This window comes from Balaenoptera borealis (assembly GCF_965194805.1).
Source record: "Balaenoptera borealis genome assembly, contig: HAP1_SCAFFOLD_42, whole genome shotgun sequence".
NCBI classification, from domain to species: domain Eukaryota; kingdom Metazoa; phylum Chordata; class Mammalia; order Artiodactyla; family Balaenopteridae; genus Balaenoptera; species Balaenoptera borealis.
Genome location: NW_028124003.1, coordinates 2135971 through 2151354, shown reverse-complemented (window position 1 = coordinate 2151354; position 15384 = coordinate 2135971). Strand labels below are relative to the sequence as shown.

Below are 15384 nucleotides of genomic sequence, written 5' to 3'. Positions count from 1 at the left end.
GGGGTTTAGCTGCTTTTCACGGCTGTGTTTATGCCGCTTTACACCCACTTGACACACTAACAGAGAGATATCAATACATAGGTTTTACGATTATTATTAGTCAGATATATTCTTGTGCGGTGAATAGGGCGTGTTGAGTCCAGTTCTCTGAGCAAGGAGTAGGTCTTGTCTATTACATATTGGGTTTATGGAACGGTATCTGAGCTAATTTGATACCCTTGTTTTATGTATCACCCCACCTCACCTTTCCCGTTAAGCAGCCATAGTGTGTTTTCTGCATGTGTGACTCTGTTCTGTTTTGTAATTCAGTTCAAGTGTAACGGTTTTTACATTCCCTCTATCAGTGATACCTTATGAGAAGTGTCCTTTTCTGTGTGACTTATTTCACTTAGAATCGTCGTACCTAAATCCACTCATCATGCTGCTACTAACCTTACGACATTGATTTCATGGCTGAGTGATATTCCATTGTACATAAGGACCACAACTTCTTTATCCATTTTTCTCTTTCCTGGGATATTGAAGGTGGAATGAAGTGGAGGTCCTGGTCAACAGAGCAGCCCTAAACTTTGGGGTGCTTGTGTCTTGCTGATTTTTCATTTTCCCAATTTATACCCCCATGAGTGGAAGTGCCCTATGCTCTCTAAGCTGTGTTTTTCAGATGTTTCAGGACTCACCAGACACTTCTCCAGTGTGGCTGTTGGCAATTTACATCGCGCCCATCAGTGTAGCAAGGCTCTCATTTCTCCATGGCCTGTCCTGCATTTCTGGTTTTGACACTTTTTTCAGCATGGCCCTTTTGACTGATGGGAAGCGAGACTTCTTTGTAGCACTGATTTGCCTTTCCAGGTTGCTAGGTTGGCCAAAAAGGGCGTATGCGTTTTTTCCTGAATATATTCAGGAAAAAACGCATACGCCCTTTTTGGCCAAGGGCATCATTTTCGACGTTTTGCCGCTTTTCATGTGCTTTAAAGGCGATTCGTATCTACCTCCTGAAATCTGTTTCTTGCAATTCTGCCTTGATTTCAAATCCTCTTCGTTGCCTTCCCTCAATATATTTTTGGACGAGAGTTATCATTTATAACTCTGCTGGTTTGTGAATTGCAATGCCCCTGAGCTCCATTTTTCACTCGCTTTTTTGGGAGCTGGCCGCAAAAGCGCAGGATGGCCTCAGGCACTATTCCTGTTCTGGGCGGCATGCTGAGCCTGTGGTTAATTCTTCTTCCTGATGGGAAAATAGAGTGACCTGTGCCTGTCCCAACACCAAGAGCTAATCTCTCATTGGCTCCCCGTCTTTCCGTTCATACTCAGGACAAATTGCAAGCTGTATGGAACAGGAGGTTAAAGGTGCTGATTCTCCATGGAGGGCGATTGCTACTAAAGCAGCTGGAATGGCGAACCCGAGCACAAGGAGAGGAGAAATGAGGTGCGTTTTAGAAACCTTTCCGGATCACACAGTGTACCACCTTCTGGGTTTCTCATGCATGTTTTCGATGTAGGAAGATGCCCTTGAACCTGGAGATTTGGAACCCATGGGATGGGTAACAGGCAGTATTACTTTAAAGGCTCTGCGTTTGCTCCCCCAACCTCACCAAGCCTCTCAGCCCCGAGAGTGTCCACCCTTATGTCTCATCCAGCTGTGGGTCTAGATATGGTCAATCCAGGTTGCATCACAGGCCCTGAACGAATTTTGTAAGAATTTCTCTCTTTCACTGTCTTTGTTTCACGGGTTTTTAAAAGTAATTTATTTTTATAATGGGGTTTAGCTGCTTTTCACGGCTGTGTTTATGCAGCTTTACACCCACTTGACTCACTTCCAGAGAGATATCAATACACAGGTTTTACGATTCTTACTAGTCATATATGTTCTTGAGCGGTGAATAGGGGGTGTTGAGTCCAGTTCACTGAGCAAGGAGTAGGTCTTGTCTATTACATATTGGATTTATGGAACGTTATCTGAGCTAATTTGAAATCCTTGTTTTATGCATCACCCCACCTCACCTTTCCCGTTAAGCAACCATAGTATGTTTTCTTAATGTGTGAATCTGTTCTGTTTTGTAATTCCGTTCAAGTGTAGCAGTTTTTACATTCCCTCTGTTAGTGATATCTTATGATAAGTGTCTTTTTCTGTGTGACTTATTTCACTTAGAATAGTCCTACCTAAATCCACTCATCATGCTGCTACCAGCCTTATAATATTTATCTCACGCCTGAGTGATATACAATTGTACATATGGACCACAACTTCTTTATCCATTTTTCTCTTTCCTTGGATATTTAAGGTGGAATTAAGTGGAGTTTTTTGTCTACAGAGCAGCCCTAATGTTTGGGGTGCCTGTGTCTTGCTGATTTTTAGTTTTCCCAATTTCTACGCCCATGAGTGGATGTGCTCCTTTCTCTCTAGCTGTGTTTTTTAGATGTTTTAGGAAACACCATACCCTTCTCCAGAGTCATCATTGGCAATTTATACCCCACCCATCAGTGTAACAAGGCTCCCTTTCCTCCCTGGCCTCTCCTGCATTTCTTGTTTTTACACTTTTTTAGCAAGGCCATTTTGACCGATGGGAAGTCAGACTTCTTTGTAGTGCTGAATTGCATTTCCGGCTTGCTTGGTTGGCCACAAAGGGCCTATGGGTTTTTTCCTGAATTCATTGAGAAATAAACGCATATGCTCTTTTTGGCCAAGTGCATCATTGTCGACGTTTTGCCGCTTTTCATGTGCTTTAGGGGTGAATCGAATCTAACTCCTGAAATCTGTTTCCTGCAATTTTGCCTTGATTTCAAATCCTCTTCGTTGCCTTCCCTCAATATATTTGTGGACGAGAGTTATCATTTATAACTCTGCAGATTTGTGAATTGCAGTGCCCCTGAGCTCCATTTTTCAACTCGCTTTTTTGGGAGCTTTCCGCAGAAACTCTCAGTTGCTTCTGGCCCTACTCTGGTTCCCGGTGGCAGGCTAAGCCTTTTCTTAATTCTTCTTCCTGACTGGAAATTAGAGTGACATGTGCCTCTCCGAACATCTAGGGCTTGGCTCTCCTTGTTTCTCCTCCTTCCCCTTCTTCCTTTGGACAAATTCCAATTTCTGTGCAACTGGATGTTGAAGGTGCTGACATCCTCAAGTGGGGAGATTTTAAGGAAAAAGGCTGGAGAGGTGAACCCAACAACCAGGAAATTAGGAGTTTTGGTGCCTTTTCCAAAATCTTCCTGATCCAACCGTGTTCCATCTTCTGGGTGTCACAGGCATGTTTTAGCTGTAGGAAAGGTCCCGTGTATGTAAGGAGAACACAAGGGATTTTTCCAAATCAGTGTCTCCCCGAACTCCAATCTGGGGAATTTTTAAGCTACTGGTACATGTGTGTTCATTAAGGGACTTGGGCCGTGGGCAGAGTCCGAACTTTAGATGATTGAAGTCTTCAGGTTCAGAAACGCTCACCATCGGCCTCCTTTAGTTTCCATTTTATCTGTAGTTGATAGATGATGTCGATATAGATATCTATTGTTTTTCAGATTATTTCCCCTCAGGGGTCATTACAAAATATTGAGTATAGTTCCCTGTGCTATACAGTAGTTCCTTGTTGATGATATATTTTATATATAGCAGTGTGTATATGTTAGTCTGAAACTGTTAATTTATCCCTCCTCCCACCTTTCCCCTTTGGTAATAAAAAATATAAGATTTTATACTTCTCAGAAATCTAGGAGCTGAAAGAGAGGTATCATTTTCAATGGAAAATCATTCCAAACAAGGTTGAAACTTCAACCAAGATTATTAGATGTACATCCTTGGAAAGAAATCACTGCATTTCTCTACTGTTGACCTGACAAATAAGACAAACCCCTCCACTGAACTTGCTTATAATAAAGTGATGGAAATATCAAATGGAAGTGTTAGAAACATCTTATTTTACACGAGCCTTATACACTGCTCTATGTTAATTACAGTTTGGCTCACACATCTGTTCATTGAAGTTACAATGTTCTCAAATTCTGTTACTGATCCTGCAGAGTGGGCCCCAACAAGGGTCTCCCTGCCCAGTGTCATTGGAGCCAACAGATCGAGACTGACTTTGGTTCAGAAGCAAAGGAAAACTTTATATTTTGATCAGAGAATGGAGAGGTGAGAGTGTGTGCTCCCCTGCGGGTTGTGGGCCGGGCTGCTGTGTAGGGATCCTGTCAGCATCAGCAGGAGGGAGGGGGCGGAGCTCTCGAGGGCCAGGTTGGCTGGAGCTCAGGCTCTATGTCGCAGAGTCTGCACGGGGCCCCACGAGCTGAGGTGTCGGCCCAGCCATTTTGCACGAGGAAATCGGGTCTGAAGTGTCGGGTGTGGGACCTCTGCATGTGGAAACCTAGGAGCAAGTGAAATTAGACAAAGCACAAAGGAAAAAATGGTTAGACTTTATTTTATTGCCCAGATTCTATTTTTATCTCCCAGGAATTTTTAATGGGCTTTGCCAGTGACAAAGCCCTCCTCTGCCTTTTGTCCCATTCCTCATTCTTGGGGCGCTGAGGGTGCAGACACGTCTTCTGTAAATGCTTCATGCTGAGTTGGGTGTCCTCATACCCGGGGGGAGGGGCAGGACTTCTCCCCAGCAGCCTCCAGGTGAGGTTGATTGTCTGCAGGCCTCCTCCCTCACTGCTCGTCTGCCTGAGCACCAGCATTGGAAGTTTTATAGAATCTAATGACCTTTAAGGGTCCAAGAAAGAGATGTGCAGAGACGCTGGGGGGGTGGGCGGTTTTACCCTGCTCCACATTGGTTCGGCCCCCTTAGGCTGATGGTTTCTGCCAGCCTAGATGCTCTGACCAGTAGTCTGTGCTTTCTTCAGTTAGGCCACTGAATTAACGTACAAACAGCACCAGGTGTCAGAGCCCTGCTTGCTCAACTCCCAGACAGTCCAGGACCGGTGGTGATCCAGGACCATGACGGCCACTCAGTCAACGGCCTTTTGAAGTAGCCAGGAGTACAGCCGGTCTCATTGGCCGCCGTCACTGCGGTGTCTGTAGGCTTTTCTATGGTGGCAGCGTTATTTACGGTTCCCCTGCCAAGTTTATTAGCTCCGCTCTGGGTGCAGTAAGTCCTGTAAGCAATAGTCTGCTCTTTGGGGCACACTCTTGTTGTTTTCTGAGAGAAGCTCCAGGTCAAGTGATGGTCACACGAGTCGTCATGGGGGCCCATTGCCCCAGGTTGTCTCTCTGGAGGTTGGTGTTGGAGGGCCTCCTCACTCGAGGTCATTGTGCCCACGGAGCAATCCCTGCAACTTCAGGGCATGGTGGGTGGTTAGGATCACCAAGTGGCGTCCTTTTCCCTTAGGAGGGAGCTGGCCTTGCGGGCTGCTGATTTCCAGGTTTTTAGATACCCCCAGTATCCTGGTCGGATGGGGTGGCTGGCCAATGCCTGGAGGGCATTCTTACATTGTTCCATTTCAAGTGGTCCCAGTTTTTGCACTAATACTCCAAGGGCGATTCGCCTTGGACCAGGAATGTAAAGGTCAAAGGGTTTAGCTAACTTAGGGAGGTCCAGGGCCAGGGTCTGAATTGACTGCTCTTTCCATTCTTGAAAGGCCGCTTCTGGATTCTATTCAAAAGGATCATCATCTTTTCCTTTCAGTGTTTCATATAGAGGCCCAGCTATTAGACTGTAGTTAGGGATCCAGATGCAGCAAACCCCGGTCTCCCCAGGAACCCCTAAGCTGTCTTCTAGTTTCAGGAAAGGTGAGGCTGCAAATGGCTTCTTCCCTTTCCTGGGGTGGGCTTCTCCGACCTTCTGTGCGAATGAAGCCCAGGAAGGCCACCTTAGTTTGTGATATTTGAGCCTTTTCCTTGGACACCTTCTATCTTTTATTGGCTAGGTAGTTCAGAGGCCTCCTTAGTCGGGCTGGTGATCAGAATGTCATCTGCATATTGAAGGAGGGTTCCCTTCTCCAGAGGTAGATCTTTTAGGTCTTTAGCTAACGTTTCCCCAAAGATGGTGTGGGAATTTTTGAACCCCTGGGGCAGGACGGCCCAGCAGTATTGTTTTTGTTGTAGGTTGAGTCCTGCCACTCACAGCCAAAATTTCTTGTGACTCTGGGACTAATGGAATACAGAAGAAGGCATCATTGAAGTCTAATACAGAATGCCATGTCCTGGTGGATGGTAGAATGACCAGCAGGGTGTAGGAATTAGGAACTACTAGATGTATATCCTCTGTGGCTTCACTGACTGTCCTGGCGTCCTCTAGCAGGTCCCCAGCAGCCCACGGGGCTCTTGTGGTCAGGCCCCTCCCAGGATATGGAGCTCACCTGGGCAGGTACGCAGCAGCCCACGGGGCTCTCGTGGGCAGGCCCCTCCCTGGATATGGAGCTCCCGTGGACAGGTACCCCGGCAGGGCTGGGCACACAGGAACCGTGCACATAGCCCTCATTGCAGAGCACCCCCAGCACCCCTGTCACTCAGAGCTGACACAGAGCACCTCAGAGCAGAGCTTGAACTAACAAACAGCAGCTCCAACAGGTCTGTGACCCTAGGCTTCACTCTGTGCGGCCTCCCTCTGCCTGGTCTTCCAGGGGCTTCCACTGCAGCCGGGGCACCAGGCCTCTGTCTCCACCCACCACCCCTCCTCTCCCTGACTCCTGGGTTCCTCTCATTAGCAGAGGGTCTTCTTGAAGTTGTCTCCCACTCATGGACCAGATAAAATGATTCGAAAACAAGCCAGGGCTGCCGCCCCTTATCTATCCTGACTCTCGGGACCCTACACCTGTTCCTTGGATCTGGACGGTGCAGCAAGGCCCATTTTCTGCAACTCTGAGCCCCTGAGGGGCGAGGATTGGCTGACCTGGGCAGCCTGACCCGGCCGGCCAGCCCTTCCCAGGTGTGCCTGGGTTGAGGTCAATATAAACACCCCTCCAGGCAGCAAAAGCCTCTGCAGCTGTGCCTGACGCCATATTCTCTGCCCCGTCAGCAGTCTCGGGGTTGGGCTGGTGGGAGGGAGTAGGGCCCACGGCTCTATGAGTGGCCCAGTGTGACTGGGGCTCTGCTGGACTTTCTGCAGGAGTTGCCGGGCTGCCACCTGCTAAAGAAGAGGATGTGTCACCCATACTTGCTGCTGGAATTTCTCCCCGGGCAGAGGTGAGGAAGGAAAAAAGCAGTGGGGGCCGGGACAGGAGGGGTACCTCAGGCAGGGAAATGGAAAGCTTCCAGACGAGCGCCCGGGGCCAGGACCATCCTGGCTGGCCTGCAGGCACCAAGTCGGCCTGCGTGCTGTCGCTGGTGTGACTCCAAGCCCCTTCCTCTAGTTTTTAAAGTCTTTGCACACATTCAGGTGTTTTACCTGGGAAGGGTGGGAAAAGTTCAGCAGCAGCTGGCCTGGGGCTCAGCTCACGTTTACTCAGAGACGCCTCCTCACGGTCCCCCAGCTTTGCAATGAGGACGCTCCTCGTGTGGGGGCTGCTGGCTGCATGGGAGATGATTCCCCACCTGTGACCAACTTCAGAATTGTTTACCCCTGGAGCAAGTGCCCTGATAGGGTTTTCCTCTGTATGACCAGTGGGTTCTGTTTTTTTTTTTTTTTCTTTTTTGGTTCAAGGTAAGTTTTATTCCTCTTTTTGTATTTATGGATATAAGCATGGAAATAATTCATTCATATAAATACGTCTATGGGAAGGACAGAACTTTTTTTCTGTTTTATTTTTTTAAGTATTACTTATTTTTTAATTTTTGAATTTATTTTATTCATTTTTTTATACAGCAGGCTCTTATTGGTAACCTATTTTATACATATAAGTGTATATATGTCAATCCCAGGCTCGCAATTCATCCCACCACCACCACCCTGCCACTTTCCCCCCTTGGTGTCCATACATTTGTTCTCTACATCTGTGTCTCTATTTGTGCCTTGCAAACCGGTTCATCTTTACCATTTTTCTAGGTTCCACATGTATGCGTTAATATACGATATTTGTTTTTCTCTTTCTGACTTACTTCACTCTGTATGACAGTCTCTAGATCTATCCACGTCTCTACAAATGACCCAATTTCATTCCTTTTTATGGCTGAGTAATATTCCATTTTATATATGTAGCACATCTTTTCTGTTCGTCTGTCTATGGGCATTTAGGTTGCTTCCATGACCTGGCTATTGTAAATAGTGCTGCAATGAATATTGTGGTGAATATGTCTTTTTGAATTATGGTTTTCTCTGGGTATATGGCCAGTAGTGGGATTGCTGGGTCATATGGTAATTCTATTTTTAGTTTCTTAAGGAACCTCCATACTGTTCTCCATCGTGACTGTATCAATTTACATTCCCACAAATAGTGTAAGAGGGTTCCCTTTTCTCCACACCCTCTCCAGCATTTGTTGCTTGTAGATTTTCTGATGATGCCCATTCTAACTCGTGTGAGGCGATACCTCATTGTAGTTTTGGTTTATATTTCTCTAATAATTAGTGATGTTGAGCAGCTTTTCATGTGCTTCTTGGTCATCTGTATGTCTTCTTGGGACAAATGTCTATTTACGTCATCTGCCCATTTTTGGATTGGGTTGTTTGTTTTTTTACTGTTGAGCTGCATGAGCTGTTTATATACATTGGAGATTAATCCTTTGTCCATTGATTCGTTTGCAAATATTTTCTCCCATTGTGAGGGTTGTCTTTTCGTCTTGTTTGTAGTTTCCTTTGCTTTGCAAAAGCTTTTAGGTTTCATTTGCTCCCATATGTTTATTTTTTTTTTATTCCATTACTCTAGGAGGTGGATCAAAAAAGATCTTGCTGTGATTTATGTCAAAGAGTATTCTTCCTATGTTTTCCTCTAAGAGTTTTATAGTGTCCGGTCTTACATTTCGGTCTCTAATCCATTTTGAGTTTATTTTTTGTGTATGGTGTTAGGGAGTGTTCTAATTTCATTCTTTTACATGTAGCTGTCCATTTTTCCCAGCACCACTTATTGAAGAGACTGTCTTTTCTCCTTTGTATACCCTTGCCTCCTTTGTCATAGATTAGTGGGCCATAGGTGTGTAGGTTTATCTCTGGGCTTTTTTTTTTCTTTTACATCTTTATTGGAGTATAATTGCTTTACAATTGTGTGTTAGTTTCTGCTGTATAAAAAAGTGAATCAGCTGTGCGTATACATATAACACCATATCCCCTCCCTCTTGCAACTCCCTCTCACTCCCTTATCCCACCCTTTTAGGTGGTCACAAAGCACAGCGCTGATCTCCCTGTGCTATGTGGCTGCTTCCCAGTAGCTATCAATTTTACATTTGGTAGTGTATATATGTCCATACCACTCTCTCACTTTGTCCCAGCTTACCCTTCCCTCTCCCCATGTCCTCAAGTCCTTTCTCTACGTCTGTGTCCTTAATCCTTTCCTGCCCCTAGGTTCTTCATAAACTTTTTTTTTTAAGATTCCATATATATGTGTTAGCATACGGTATTTGTTTTTCTCTTTCTGACTTACTTCACTCTGTAGGACAGACTCTAGATCCATCCACCTCACTAAAAGTAACTCAATTTCGTTTCTTTTTATGGCTGAATAATGTTCCATTGTATATTTGTGCCACATCTTCCTTATCCATTTATCTGTTGATGGACACTTAGGTTGCTTCCATGTCCTGGCTATTGTAAATAGAGCTACAGTGAACATTGTGGTACATGACTCTTTTTGAATTATGGTTTTCTCAGGGTAAATGTCCAGGAGTGGGTTTGCTGGGTTGTATGGTAGTTCTATTTTTAGTTTTTAAGGAACCCCCATACCGTTCTCCCTAGTGGCTATATCAATTTACATTCCCACCAACAGTGCAAGAGGGTTCCCTTTGCTCCAATAAATGCCTCTCCAGCATTTATTGTTGGTAGATTTTTTGATGATGGCCATTCTGACTGGTGTGAGGTGATACCTCACTGTAGTTTTGATTTGCATTTCTCTAATGATTAGTGATGTTCAGCATCCTTTCATGTGTTTGTTGGCAACCTGTATATCTTCTTTGGAGAAATGTCTATTTAGGTCTTCTGCCCATTTTTGGATTGGGTTGTTTGGTTTTGTGATATTGAGCTACATGAGCTGCTTTTTGGAGATTAATCCTTTGCCATTTGCTTCATTTGAAAATATTTTCTCCCATTCTGATGGTTGTCTTTTCATCTTGCTTATGTTTTCCTTTGCTGTGCAAAAGAATTTATGTTTCATTCGGTCCCATTTTTTTATTTTTGTTTTTATTTCCATTTCTCTAGGAGGTGGGTCAAAAAGGATCTTGTTGTGATTTATGTCATAGACTGTTCTGCTTATGTTTTCCTCTAAGAGTTTTATAGTGGCTGGTCTTATATTTAGGTCTCTAATCCATTTTGAGTTTATTTTTGTGTATGGTGTTAGGGTGTGTACTAATTTCATTCTTTTACATGTAACTGTCCAGTTTTCCCAGCACCACTTGCTGAAGACACTGTCTTTTCTCCATTGTATACCCTTGCCTCCTTTGTCATAGATTAGTGAACCATAGGTACGTGGGTTTATCTCTGTGCTTTCTATCCTGCTCTATTGACCTATATTTCTGTTCTTGTGTCAGTACCATATTATCTTGATTACTGTAGCTTTGCAATATAGTCTGAAGTCTGGAAGTCTGATTCCTCCAGCTCTTTTTTTTCCCCCCTCAAGACTGCTTTGGCTATCCAGGGTCTTTTGTGTCTCCCTACAAATTTTAAGATTTTTTTTTTCTTGTTCTGTAGAAAATGCCAAAGGTATTTTGATCGGGATTGCATTGAATCTGTAGATTGCTTTGGGTAGTATAGTCATTTTCACAATATTGATTCTTCTAATCCGAGAACATGGTATATGTCTCCATCTGTTTATATCATCTTTGATTTCTTTCATCAGTGTCTTATAGTTTTCTGAGTACAGGTCTTTTACTTCCTTAGGTAGGTTTATTCCTAGGTATTTTATTCTTTTTGTTGCAGTGGTAATGGGATTGTTTCCTTAATTTCTCTTTCTGATCTTTCATTGTTAGTGTATAGGAATGCAAGCAATTTCTGTGCATTAATTTTGTATCCTGCAACTTTACCAAATTCATTGATTAGCTCCAGTGGTTTTCTGGTGGCATCTTTAGGATTCTCTATCTATGATATCATGTCATCTGCAAACAGTGACAATTTTACTTCTTCTTTTCCTTTTTGTATTCCTTTTATTTCTTTTTCTTCTCTGATTGCCATGGCTAGGACTTCCAAAACTATGTTGAATAGCAGTGGTGAGAGTGGACATCCTCGTCTTGTTCCTGATCTTAGAGGAAACGCTTTCAGTTTTTCACCATTGAGAATGTTGTTTGCTGTGGGTTTGTCATATATGGCCTTTATTATGTTGAGGTAGTTTCCCTCTATGCCCACACTCTGCAGAGTTTTTATCGTAAATGAGTGTTGAATTTTCTCAAAATCTTTTCCTTCATCTATTGAGATGATCATATACTTTTATTCTACAATTTGTTAATATGGTGTATCACATTGATTTGTGTATATTGAAGAATCCTCGCATCCCTGGGATAAACCCCACTTGATCATGGTGTATGATCCTTTTCATGTGTTGTTCGATTCTGTTTGCTAGTATTTTGTTGAGGATTTTTACATCTATATTCATCAGTGATATTGGTCTATAATTTTCTTTCCTTGTAGTATCTCTGTCTGATTTTGGTATCAGGGTGATGGTGGTCTCATAGAATGAGTTTGGGAGTGTTCCTTCCGCTGCAATTGTTTTGAAGAATTTGAGAAGGTTGGGTGTTAGCTCTGCTCTAAATGTTTGATAGAATTCACCTGTGATGCCATCTGGTTCTGGACTTTTGTTTGTTGGAAGATTTTTAATCACAGTTTCAATTTCATTGCTTGTGATAGGTTTGTTCATATTTTCTATTTCTTCCTGGTTCAGTCTTAGAAGGTTATCCCTTTCTAAGAATTTGTCCATTTCTTCCAGATTGTCCATTTTATTGGCCTAGAGTTGCTTGTAGTAGTCTCTTAGGATGCTTTGTATTCCTGTGGTGTCTGTTATAACTTCTGCTTTTTCACTTCTAATTTTGTTGATTTGCGTCCTCTCCCTCTTTTTCTGGAGTCCGGCTAAAGGTTGATCATTTTTGCTTATCTTCTCAAAGAACCAGCTTTTAGTTTTATTGATCTTTGCTTTTGTTTTCTTTGTTTCTATTTCATTTATTTCTGCTCTGATCTTTATGATTTCTTTCCTTCTACTAACTTTGGGTTTTGTTCTTCTTTCTCTAGTTCCTCTAGGTGTAAGGTTAGATTGTTTATTTGAGATTTTTCTTGTTTCTTGAGGTAGGCTTGTATTGCTATAAACTTCCCTCTTAGAACTCCTTTTGCTGCATCCCATAGGTTTTGGATCATCGTGTTTTTGTTGTCATTTGTCTCTAGGTAGTTTTTGATTTCCTCTTTGATTTCTTCAGTGATCTCTTGGTTATTTAGTAACGTATTGTTTAGCCTCCATGTGTTTGTGTTTTTTACGGTTTTTTCCGTGTAATTGATTTCTAATCTCATAGCATTGTGGTCGGAACAGCTGCTTGATATGATTTCAGTTTTCTTAAATTTACTGAGGCTTTATCTGTGACCCAAGATGTGATCTATCCTGGAGAATGTTCCGTGTGCAGTTGAGAAGAACGTGTAATCTGCTGTTTTTGGATGGAATGTCCTATAAATATCAATTAACTCTATCTGGTCTATTGTGTCATTTAAAGCTTGTGTTTCCTTATTAATTTTCTGTCTGGCTGATCTCCACTGGTGTAAGTGAGCTGTTAAAGTCCCCCGCTATTATTGTGTTACTGTCGATTTACTCTTTTATAGCTGTTAGCAGTTGCCTTATACATTGAGCTGCTCCTATTTTGGGTACATATATATTTATAATTGTTATATCTTCTTCTTGGATTGATCCCCTGACCATTATGTAGTGCCTTTCCTTGTCTCTTGTAACATTCTTTATTTTAAAGTCTATTTTATCTGATATGAGTATTGCTACTCCAGCTTTCTTTTGATTTTCATTTGCATAGAATATATTTTTCCATCGCCTCACTTTGAGTCTGTATGTGTCCCTAGGTCTGAAATGGATCTCTTGTAGACAGCATATATATGGGTCTTGTTTTTGTATCCATTCAGCGAGCCTGTGTCTTTTGGTTGGAACATGTAGTGCATTCACGTTTAAGGTAATTATCGATATGTATGTTCCTACTACTATTTTCTTAATTGTTATGGGTTTGTCTTGGTGGGTCCTTTTCTTCTCTTGTGTTTCCCACTTAGAGAAGTTCCTTTAGCATTTGGTGTAGAGCTGGTTTCATGGTGCTGAATTCTCTTAGCTTTTGCTTGTCTGTAAGGCTTTTGATTTCTCCATCAAATCTGAATGAGCTCTTTGCAGGGTGGAGTACTCTTGGTTGTAGGTTCTTCCCTTTCATCACTTTAAATTTATCATGCCACTTCCTTCTGGCTTGTAGATTTTCTGCTGAGAAATCAGTTGTTATCCTTATGGGAGTTCCCTTGTATGTTATTTGTCATTTTTCCCTTGCTGCTTTCAATCATTTTTCTTTGTCATTAATTTTTGTCAATTTGATTACTATGTGTCTTGTCATTTTTCTCCTTTGGTTTATCCTGCCTGGGACACTCTGTGCTTCTGGACTTGGGTGGCTATTTCTTTTCCCATGCTAGGGAAGTTTTTGACCATTATCTCTTTAAATATATTCTCGGGTCCTTTCTCTCTCTCTTCTCCTTCTGGGACCCCTATAATGCGAATGTTGTTGCGTTTAATGTTGTCCCAGAGGACTCTTGGGGTGTCTTCGTTTATTTTCATTCTTTTTCTTTATTCTGTTCCATGGCAGTGATTTCCACCTTTCTGTCTTCCAGGTCACTTATCCGTTCTTCTGCCACAGTTATTCTGCTACTGATTCCTTCTAGTGTATTTTTCATTTCAGTTATTCCATTGTTCACCTCTGTTTGTTTGTTCTTTAATTCTTCTAGGTGTTTGTTCCTTAATTCTTCTAGGTCTTTGTTAAACATTTCTTGCATCTTCTCGATCTTTGCCTCCTTTCTTTTTCCAAGGTCTTGGCTCAACTTCACTATCATTATTCTGAATTTTTTTTTCTGGAAGGTTCCCTATCTCCACCTCATTTTGTTTTGTTTTTTCTGGGGTTTTATCTTGTTCCTTGATCTGGTATAAAGTCCTCTGCCTTTTCATTTTGTCTATCTTTCTGTGAATGTGGTTTTCCTTCCACAGGCTGCAGAATTGTAGTTCTTCTTGCTTCTGCTGTCTGCTCTCCGGTGGATGAGTCTATCTTAGAGGCTTGTGCAAGCTTCCTGATGGGAAGGACTGGTGGTGGGTAGAGCTGGGTGTTGCTTTGGTGGGCAGAGCTTTAATCCGCTTGTCTACGGATTAAATAAAACTTTAATAAAAAGTTTAATCCGCTTGTCTGCTGATGCATGGGGCTGGGTTCCCTCCCTGTTGGTTGTTTGGCCTGAGGCGACCCAGCCCTGGAGCCTACCTTGCTCTTGGTGGGGCTAATGGCGGACTCTGGGAGGGCTCACACCAAGGAGTATTTCCCAGAACTTCTGCTGCCAGTGTCGTTGTCCTCACGGTGAGCCACAGCCACAGCCACCACCTGCCTCTGCAGGAGACCCTCTAAAAGTAGCAGGTAGTTCTGGTCATTCTCCTACAGGGTCACTGCTCCTTCCCCTGGGTCCTGATGTGCACACTACTTTGTGTGTGCCCTCCAAGAGTGGAGTATCTGAGTGGAGTTGAGACTCTGAGACTCTGTGTGGAGTTGCACAGACTCTGGGTCCTGTGAAGCTTCGATGTTTTGTGATTCTAGAAATCCTATAGGAGACGGTCCACAGCAGGTGACGCTAACGTTGTCAGTAGAGGTGTTGAAGCCAAAGATCTGCAGTTCCAACTAGAGGTGCCGATGTACATACAGGACAAAATCATCTCGTGTGAATGTAGTTCAGGCATGTTTAAGATGAATGCAGTCATGTTAATGTCTACCATATTCTATCTTGAGCCTCTCCTCAGGGACCCCCTCCTCAGTTCCTGAGGCTCCTGTAAGTCATGTACAGGGGACTGGAGAGTGGGCTCTGTCCAGTCTGAGCCCTGAGTTACCCTGTGTGTATCTTAGGATACTTTGTATTTCTGTGGTGTCCGTTGTAACATCATCTCTTTCATTTCAGATTTATTTGGGCCCTCTCTTTTTAAAAAAACATACTACTGTTGTCTTTTATTCTTTACAGAAGTTTAATAAGTGTTTGATCTACTATCCTTACCCTATGTATACTTTTTGCAGTGAGATTTTTACTTTTCTTTGTTTCCTTGTTACTATCAATAATTAGTGAGACTTCTTTTAAGCTACCTTCAACATTGCTTATAAAGCTGCTTTATTAGTGATGACAGAGCCTTAAT

The 15384-nt window shown here is 42.9% G+C and overlaps 1 long non-coding RNA gene across 1 annotated transcript in view; it reads right to left on the bottom strand.

Annotated features, from left to right (window-relative positions):
* Nucleotides 1-1699: 1699 nt before the first annotated feature.
* Nucleotides 1700-15384, bottom strand: part of LOC309621238 — an 801112-nt gene continuing 787427 nt past the window's right edge. Inside the window, exon 2 of the long non-coding RNA XR_014239845.1 lies at nt 1700-1809. This is a non-coding gene — a long non-coding RNA (uncharacterized lncRNA). The remainder of the gene's footprint in view (nt 1810-15384) is intronic.